We start from the raw sequence: 10169 nt of genomic DNA, 5'->3' as shown, positions 1-10169 counted from the left end.
ATTGTCTTATGTAAGTTCTTTGGAAAAGTTGTAAACCATTGTGGAAGAAACATGATGATCTTCTGGAGTCTGGAATATACTTGAAAAAGTTGTATACCACCAGATAGATCTTATCTTTGCCAGAAAGTTTATCTTATCATCAGGAAATTATTAGTCAATCATCTGATTTTCGAAAAAAAAATAAGTTTTAAAGTATTTTTCTCATGATACGGCTAAAATGTATTTCAAATTTTTTGGTCACTTGCTGAGAAAGTTGTCCCAACCAAATAGCATTCCTTGTAAATCTGAAATCATGGAGGCAATAATAGCTTTGGATTGTGTTGTTTCAGATAATGTGAGAAATGCTATGTACCGCCTCATCTACAAATGGATGATATTAAACGGTGCGCATTCATGGACTTCGGAAAAAAGTTGAGAAATTACAAGCATGTGGTGAAAAAATCTCTTAAACTCCAAGACGACGATATGAAGGAAAGTGTTCTACAGTCGACGCAACACTTTGGACAAGTCAACCCAGCGGAATTGGAAAGCGCCGTCAGCATATGGATGACTCATCAGAAGGATAAGGTATGTCATGTTTGAGTCACTTACCATATTGATGCAATCGTATGGAGACTAACATAATCATAATGTAATTTATGTAGGATATGGCTAAAAAGAACAAGGAAATACGAGACAAGTACAATATGCCACACTCAGCTGGCTCGAGGAGCTTTACCCATATTGCACACGAGATTGTATGTTATTTTCAACATATATAATTGTATTAGTATATATATCAGCAACACTAATAAAATTTATGTATTTTTTTATTTTTTTAAGAGGAAAAAAGGGAAAACACCTACGAGGGCGATCGTTTACGATGTAACCCACACAAGAAAGGATGGCAGTTTCCTCAATGCAGACACTGAGGACAAAGTTGTATGTGATTAACTTGTATATTTAATTTGTGTATGCATGTGTTTATTTTTTCAAAAACACTGTAATATTGTAAGTCTTTATGAGTCGATTAGTTGTTGCGTAACACTTTTCCATATTCTATATAAATATAGGAGAAGAAGATGAGGTCTCTAAGTTCACAGGACACTGCAGTAAGCTCAAGCTTGACACAGGGATCAATAAATTGGACAATTGACGACGCTTATGCCAAGGTAATGGAGAATGCAGAATACACTGGCCGTTTACGAGAAATGGGACCTGGGCTTCTACCAGTCAAAGGCAGCACACATGCAAATAAATCATCGGCCCCAGCTGCGCAAGTCCCTGCACTACATGAGCGTATAAATGAACAAAAGCAATAGATTTCCAAACAACATGAACAGATTGCCGTGTTAACATCTGCCTATGTCGACGTCTAGAAATTTATGGAAAATTATTTTGTGAGCCAAAGAACGAGCAACATAAACATGTGTACTCCACATGACACCGAGTGTCCCGGTGTTGTGTGTAACGCCCCGATATTTGAACTAGCAAATATCGAAGTCGTGACGCTGCAACTTTAGAAAATACAATCTTACAGCGGAGTATGTATATTTTTTTCTTTTTCTATGACCTAGGAATAACTTACACAACACATTTGAGCTGACTGAAATACCTCGAGGTGATATATTATTAAATAAAATAGAAACATGGTTTTCATTACAACATATGTATACACTAGGTGTACCAAATATATGCCACAGACAGCACCTAAATTAACATAGTAATATCTATTAAGTTTACACACATCACCATACATAATAAAAGCGATTAACATAAATGAGACTTGCTCTATAGAGTAAGCATAAATCCTGCAGCAGATGGTCTATCAACCATCAAAACCAGTAAAAGGACCATCGTCCTCACTTTCTATTCCTGCATCAAGATCTATGTAAAGATGACGTTATCATATTTACATAGGCAAACAAGTGAGTAATCTATTTTCCTAGATATAAAGACTAAAAAGACTAGTTTGAACAAATAAGATTAAAGACTAAAATATATAATAATAAATGAGTTGTGAATGCAGCGTAATGACAGATTAGTTTGTGTTTTATGATAATCTTTCTTCAGACCTCTTCTCATGAGCTCTCAGCCCGCTTACGTCCGTTATATCCCTCACACTTTAGAGGTTTACCTGTTTGGTGCTGGCAACTACACCGCCCCAGCTTAGTTATATATTAGGCCTTTTGGACGGTTATATACCCCCATCCACTGAGATACCGACAGTTCCTCGCGGCAATCCACCCAGCTTGTTCTTAAGGTGGCTATCTTATCAGCCCATTTTATTAGACACATTATGCAGTAGTTGTATTGCAAAAATTATATCAATAAGACAAAATAAGAATTCCTATAACAATAAAACAAAGCTAGTACTCAGTAAGTATATCCATACTTACTCTCCTTAGTGTAGTATTCTGCTTCACTTCTGCATATAATACATACATACAAACAATACTTAGTTCATTCTCCAATAATATCATTGTTTAAAGACACTCATCTTTTTATATTTATTTATTATCCGTCACTTCATCTTTACTTACTCATTTTATTATATTAATATAAAATAGTCATATATAACTAGTTAAATGACTGAATGTAAATGTTAAATGCATATTTCGGGGATGAGATCAAATGGTCCTTACCGCCAGAAATATGAACAGAAATTTAAATGACATAAAAAGAAATGACTGAATGTAAATGTTAAATGCATATTTCGGGGATGACATCAAATGGTCTTTACCGCCAGAAATATGAACAGAAATTTAAATGACATAAAAGAAATGACTGAATGTAAATGTTAAATGCATATTTCGGGGATGACATCAAATGGTCTTTACCGCCAGAAATATGAACAGAAATTTAAATGACAAAAAAGAAATGACTGAATGTAAATACTGTAAAGTAAATAATATATAGATAATATTATAAGTCCTTAATTGATTTTGTCCACTAACTCTTTATTATTAATTCACTTGTTCCATTACTTTATTTTACATTATACGCTTTATTGGGTCTTTAAACAATTAAATGAGGACAAGTAATAAAAGCAATAAATCATGATATTTATACATGAAACACTTACCCAATAATCTTTTAGAAGTAAAACTCCACCAAATCTTCTCTAGGTAGCTAGTTTTAGAAAAACGCTTGAACACTACAAGAAAGATCTAGGCTATATGGTATTTGAGTAGAACTAAGAAATGAAATGAAAGGAGGAGCAAACAATTTTACTTGTTCTAAGATTGTAAAAACTCAAGTGAAAGTGAATTTAGCTATAGGCTCTATTTATAAGAGAATGGAAGGTTAGGATTTATTTTTACACATTTGATCTAAGGGTTGAGATGTATTTAATCAAAAGAATGAACCTAGTCCATATTTCATGCTCTATACCAATTGATATTTTCGTCCAAAATGAGGGCAGTGTATTCCGATCCATTTTTCAATGTCCAAACGTACTCCGATTGACATGAAATTTTGAGAGTAGATAGAGGACTCCGAGACAAACATTTTATATTTTTGGTTCGACTTCATCCGAGTTCGTTTGAGTCTATTTTTGGCCTGTACAAAGTTTCCTATTCAACTTGGGCTTTAATCTATTTGCATTGGCCACTTGCCTTATTAAATAATTATAATCATGATATTTACTATAATCATCATTACTAGAAGACTTTAAGCTTTCAACAAAGGTGGCTAGCCTTGATATCTTTCTTTAGCAGTTTTAATCCCATTTAGACAGTATGAAAATTAAGACACTGCTTTTTAGGCCAAAAACTACAAAGCTTCAAATTAATTTATGACTTCACTAAACACCAATACAAATAATTTATTTACTAGATTGTGTTTAATTATGCCCATAAACATATTAGTGAAGCTAAATTCTTAGAATTGAAGTAATATACATAAGAGGTCAAAAATCAATGTAATATACCTTTAACACTAAATAGTTATTTAATATCATTAATCAACATATCATTGTTCTAATTTATCGATTATATTTTTAATCTATTTAATATTATTTAAATAAGAGTTTTAAAATCTAGGTCGTTACATTGTGAGAGCAAGATCATCAGTTGGTAATCGATCGGGTAATTAATTAACCTTAATTACATTATATTAGTTATATTTACATTTTCATGATTAAAAATGTTACTTAAGAACATATATATGATTGCATAATATACATTTGCATCTATTTATATATAGGTGAGAATGAATTAACAAATGAAGATGAGCATGCAGCTGATGTAGAAGGCGACCATTGTGGATCATCACAAAGTATGTGTAGATCTTCATATCTTAGTCACTTGTAATATAATCTAATTATATATAGGTTTGCACTTTCAAAATAGTTAGATATAGGTTTGTAATTTTATATATATTTTTTTTGGTTTTATCATTTGCAGGTAATCGTTAAGTGACGTACGTATACTTGACCTGTTAGGTTGGGTACGTATTTAACGCCAAATGCTAAGCGAACTCGTTGATATATTTTATTTCATATGCAATATACAATTTTTGTGAACTCTTTTAAGAGGTGGTACACTTTGTGTTTATGATATCGTTTTGGATATTTTATTTCATATGTATAGTACAATTTTTGTTAACTCTTTAAGATGTGGTACACTTTGTGTTTATGATATCATCATTTTGGATTTAGATGTCTTATGAGATATGAGATTGTATATATGGATTAGATATGTATTGTGAGATATATATGTATAAGATTGTACGAGATTGATGAATGGAGAAAATATTTATGGATTAATCCAATATTTATGGAGAAAATACGCAATACAATATTGTATTGCGTATTGTATATTAGGAGAAAATAATATGGATTGCATGGGAAAAATATTTTCTCTATATATTAATTATAGGAGGCACTTCGCGGCGTGGATTGCCCACCTGAGCGCCCCCTTTTTAGAATGAAGGAGTCCTAGGCAAGCACCCCCTTTTAAAAAAGGGGGCGCTTCCCCTTATTCTAAAAATGGGGCGCTTGTCTAGGAAGCGCCATCATTTTAAAAAGGGGGTGCTTGATTAGGAAGTGCCTCATTTTTTAAATGAGGGTGCTTGCCTAGGAAGCGCCCCCATTTAAAAAAGGAGGCGCTTGCCTAGTCCCCATTTAAAAAAATAGGCGTTTTTCACAACTAAGTGCCCCCTTTTAAAAAAGGGGGTACTTTGTTCCAAACGTCCCCTTTTCGATGCACTTTTTAGTAAAAAAACGTCTCAATCTTAAATTCTAGTCGCCATAAAAACCGACGTGTCCCAAGTGCCCCTAATCAAGCGTTGCGAAATCAATAGGGACGTTTTTTTGGCCAAAAATGCCCCAAATAACCATGTCGCTAAACCTTGTTTTTTGGGTGATAACGACAATGCCTGTGTTCGAGCTCGCATAACGATAAAGGAAGCAACAACACTTCACATTGCGGTGTCTCACCAACACACCACTTTTATAAAGAAATGGTTGAAATTAATGAGAGATGAGGACTTGAAATTGGAAACCAATTATAGATATACGGCCCTTCACTTTGCTGCCAAAGTAGGAAACGTCAGAATTGCTAAGCAGCTGGTGGAAAAAAACGATGAGCTGCCATCGATCCCTAATAGCGAGGAAGACACACCACTCATTGTTGCAGCATATGTAGGACATCCAAACATGGTCTCATATCTATTCTCTATGACTACTCTTCAAGAGTGGACTGATACAAAACGCATTGAGCTCTTTCATCATACTATTTACAATGATATTTATAGTAAGCCCTACATCTTACTATAACTTTTTGTTTCTTGAATTTGTGCAATATTAATATTAGCGACCACATTATAAGCATTTCTTAACCAATCTTTTCACAATCATCAAATTAGTGTGTCATTTTTTATGGACAGATATAGCATTGAAAATTCTAAACATGTATCCCAACATAGCAAATGCCAACACTGAATGCTGGTGGGAAGCGTTGGCCAAGAAACCATTCTCAATTGGCAGCGAAAGAGAGCTATCATTCTGGAAAAATCTCTTAAAGTACTCCTGTTAGTTTGCCTCCAACCTAAACTTCTTAATTAATTGAAAAGATATATACGACATGTCCCAAGTATAGTTCTTTTATTTCATTAATCACAACTTGATGACAATTTTACTCATATTAGGTTGGCCTGGGAAAATGCTCTTATTCGATTTCATCAAATCTTTAGATGATATCTACTTCTAAAGTTTTGAAAATTCTTTGAGATTATAAGTTATTTTATATTCTGTATGTCTGTTCAATCTAGTGTAATACTAGTAACCGTTGCTTTTATACACACACAAGAAAATAGTGACTACTGCTTTTTCTTTTTTGGCAAAAGCTAGAATTTCTTTTTTACTTCAATTCAAAAGATATAAGATATTTAAAATGCCTGGGCTTCGCAAATACAAAACTTGTCTTAAGAAGTAAATATATAATTAGGACACAAAGTAGCCTTGTCTGATGCTTGAGTTATCTTTGCATTTTTAATTTATAAAGCTTTCAATATAATTTCTTATTATGGATATTGGTAAAGTAATTGTATATATAGATTTAATATATCTTTATTACCAAACCATTTCTGATTTCTGAATAGATTCTTTTATGAACAGTAGTGTTCAAAGGGATGCGTAACAAAGCTTTGATGAAGACATTCGCGCATCAATTAGTTGAAAAACTTTTGGGCAAGGAACGAATTCCAGACAACATGAGCTTCCCAAACTCGTTTCACCATAATATTGCTTTAATTTTTGAAGTTGCAAAAGTTGGAAATGTTGAATTTCTAATTATTCTTGTACGCTCTTATCCAGACCTTATATCACAACTAGACGAAAATAGCATAAGTATATTTCACACTGCTATTTTATATCGGCAAGAGAGTGTGTTCAATCTAATATATGAGATAGGTGATGGCATACATAGCCTTGCATCCTATGTTGCTTTAAATAGCGAAGCGAACATGTTGCATTTAGCTGGAGAATTGGCTCCTCCAGATCGACTAAATATCGTATCAGGAGCGGCACTTCAAATGCAGCGAGAGTTGTTGTGGTTTAAGATGAGTAATAATATTATTTATTTTTTTCTTCCGAGTGCATACATAATGGTTCAACTATTACCTATCAATTTATATTTCGTCAACTATAGGAGATAGAAAAGATTGTGCCGCGGTCATACGTGAACATGGAGAATTCGGAAGGCAACACACCTAAGGAAAAATTTAGAAAGCAACATAAAGAATTGCAGAAAGATGGTGAAAACTGGATGAAGGACAAAGCAGACTATTGCATGATCGTGGCAACATTGATTGCCACTGTAATGTTTGCTACAGCTTTCACTATACCAGGTGGCAGCAGTCAAGAAGGGATTCCTATTTTTTTTGAGAAAAAACTGGTTTATGGTACTCTTCATATCAGATGCGATAACATTGTGTTCCTCTTTGACTTCAATAGCAATTTTCTTATCAATTCTCACGTCTCGTTATAGAGAAGATGATTTCTTAAAGTCATTACCTTTAAAGTTGCTATTTGGACTTGCCACACTCTTCATCTCCATGACGGGCATGATGGTAGCCTTCATCACAACTTTCTTTTTGGTGTATACAAGAGGAAGGGCATGGACGGCAGGTGTTGTAATCACTTCGGCTAGTATCCCAATTGAAAAAATCTAAACAGATAAATATCACAATTTTATGCGGAATTAACGGATATTTAAATCTAAGCAAACAATCACCGAAAGCAAGTAAAATCAAACACAAAGATTTTGGTGACGAAGAGGAAACCTTTTAGAAAACGTTCTAAAAGTAAAACCTCTCCGGGGCAACCAAATCCAGGAAATCATTATCAAAAGATTATCCAAAGATTACAGACACTAGGAACACTTACAACCCTTTGTAAGACCTTGGTTCTATAAGATCGACAAGCCTTCAACTTGTCTCCTCGCTCACAATCTTCTTCAACGTGATTCTCCTTTATCGGACCATTCCGATAGACTTCAATTAAGCACACAATCAAAACTAACAAAAATCCTCTAAGAGGAATAAATTTGGCTTACAACAAAATAATCACTCAAGCACAGCCTCACACGAACTCTCTAGGGGTGAAAATTCGTATTTCTCTCTCTCTCTATAAAGATGTATATATACCCCCGATAAAACCCTAGACCTAACCCACTTAAAATCACGTTTTTGGGCCTAAAACTTACGGGGTGTCCGGACAGGTTAATGGGCTGTCCGGATAGGGCTTTGCGGAGCAGAAACAGAGTTTTCTAGAAATGCAGTCCGGACCCGGGGAAGGCCTGTCCGGACAGGGCATGCAATAGGTGAAACAGCATTCTGGAAATGCTGTCCAGCCTTGATCAACAGCTCCGATCGATGGGCGTTTGTGGTCCGATTGAGCTGAAATTTTGCAGGGACGTTCATAACACATGAATCTACATTATGAACGGTGGAGATTGGATTCTGAGCATTCTATATCAGTGTTTGAGCTTGTGAATAGTAGCTTCTGCATTTTGGAATTGAATTAAGCCAACACAAGAACTAACAAACTCCTCCTTTGGCAATTCGGTGACAAAACCAAAATGCCAAGCCAATCTCATCATCTCCCCATATTTACTCCCCCTTTTTGTCACAGAATGACAAAAGGTCTTCATGTTTCCTAAAACACTTCACAAAATACATCAAGGCATATGTGGAACAAGAATACATAAATAAAAACTCATGATAAAAAATGATGTAGAATGCAAGATCATAAAGAAACATCACCAAAACTCTCCCTCAATGTATGACTCAATTATCAACAAGAAACTGGAAAAGCAAAACATGTTTCTCCCTCTCAAAAGTCAAATGAGCACACATGATATACACATCAATGACTCATGTATTGCACAATGAATATCCCAAACATGCTCCAAATATGCAAAATATACATGAGACTAAAAATGGCAAGAAACTCATATTGCTTAACCCAAGCAGAAAACAATGTTCCATTCAATCCATGCTTGTGTGGTGTGTGTGTAAGCCATCCAAAGAGAAAAATTTTCAACTTACAAAATGAGGAGAAAGTTTCACCACCATAAGGTTTTGACAAGTATATCAAATCAAAAGTCAAACCTTATCATACTATGGCCTAGCTACTCTCATCCTATACATTTCTCTTTGTAAAACATTTTGCACAAGTTTGACACAGTGAAATAAATTCCTTTTGGAATATGATCTTTTGATTTTATTTGTTTCACTATTTTGTTTATTTTTCTCTTTGAGAAAGTGTCCTTAAACTTTTGGTGCTTATCACAAAAGAGAAAACAGGAATTTTTAAGCCCTAGGTTCAACTAGCATATGGTCAATTTGAAAAATATGACTAGTCAAAAACCTCATATGGTTACCTAATAGACCTCATAAATAAAGTGAAACAAAACCTCAATTTAAGCTTAAATCTGCACAAGAAATAAAGCATAAGCAAAATGTATCACATAAGTTCAGGCTTTAGGTAACCACAAAAATAAGTCCATTAACACAAATTTTCATCTCATGCATATTAAGAACATTCTAAGATGCAAGGAATTAAATCCATAAAAAACAACATGAGAAATTAATGGACTATCTAGGTGCATAAGACAAAATAAAGAAAAGAAAACAAACAACCAAAGTAAAATATTTTTGTCTTTTTGTTATTTTTCACAAAAGAAATGCACACCAACAAAATACAATTTCAAAACAAAATAAAACAAAAATGCAATGCAAAACAAAAAACAACATGCTCTAAGATATGCAAAGATATGTAAGAAAATCAATCCTAAGCATGTGGGTGACTCACCTAACATAAGGTGAGATCATTACCACTCCCCCTCAAGGGGTGAATGGTATCATCCTTCCTAACCCAAACTTGAGAAATCTTACACTACAAAAAACCGGTCATTTTCTGACGTGGCAAATAGTGTCTGTTTTTTGCCACGTCAGTAAATGCTGACGTGTCAAACAGACATGTCAGGAAAATTATTTTCTGACGTGCCAAAAGTAACCCGTCAGCATTTACTGACGTGTCAAAAGTTGACACGTCAGTAAAAATTTAGTCAAATTTAATTTTTAAACAATTTATTTAATTAAAATTAAAATTTATTAATTACTGACTTGTCAACGTTCGGCACGTCAGAAATTTCTGACGTGTTAAACAGACACGTCAGAAAATA

The sequence above is a fragment of the Corylus avellana genome, chromosome ca2 (genome assembly GCF_901000735.1).
Source record: "Corylus avellana chromosome ca2, CavTom2PMs-1.0".
In the NCBI taxonomy this organism is placed as follows: Eukaryota; Viridiplantae; Streptophyta; class Magnoliopsida; order Fagales; family Betulaceae; genus Corylus; species Corylus avellana.
Note: the sequence above shows the minus strand (reverse complement) of the source record.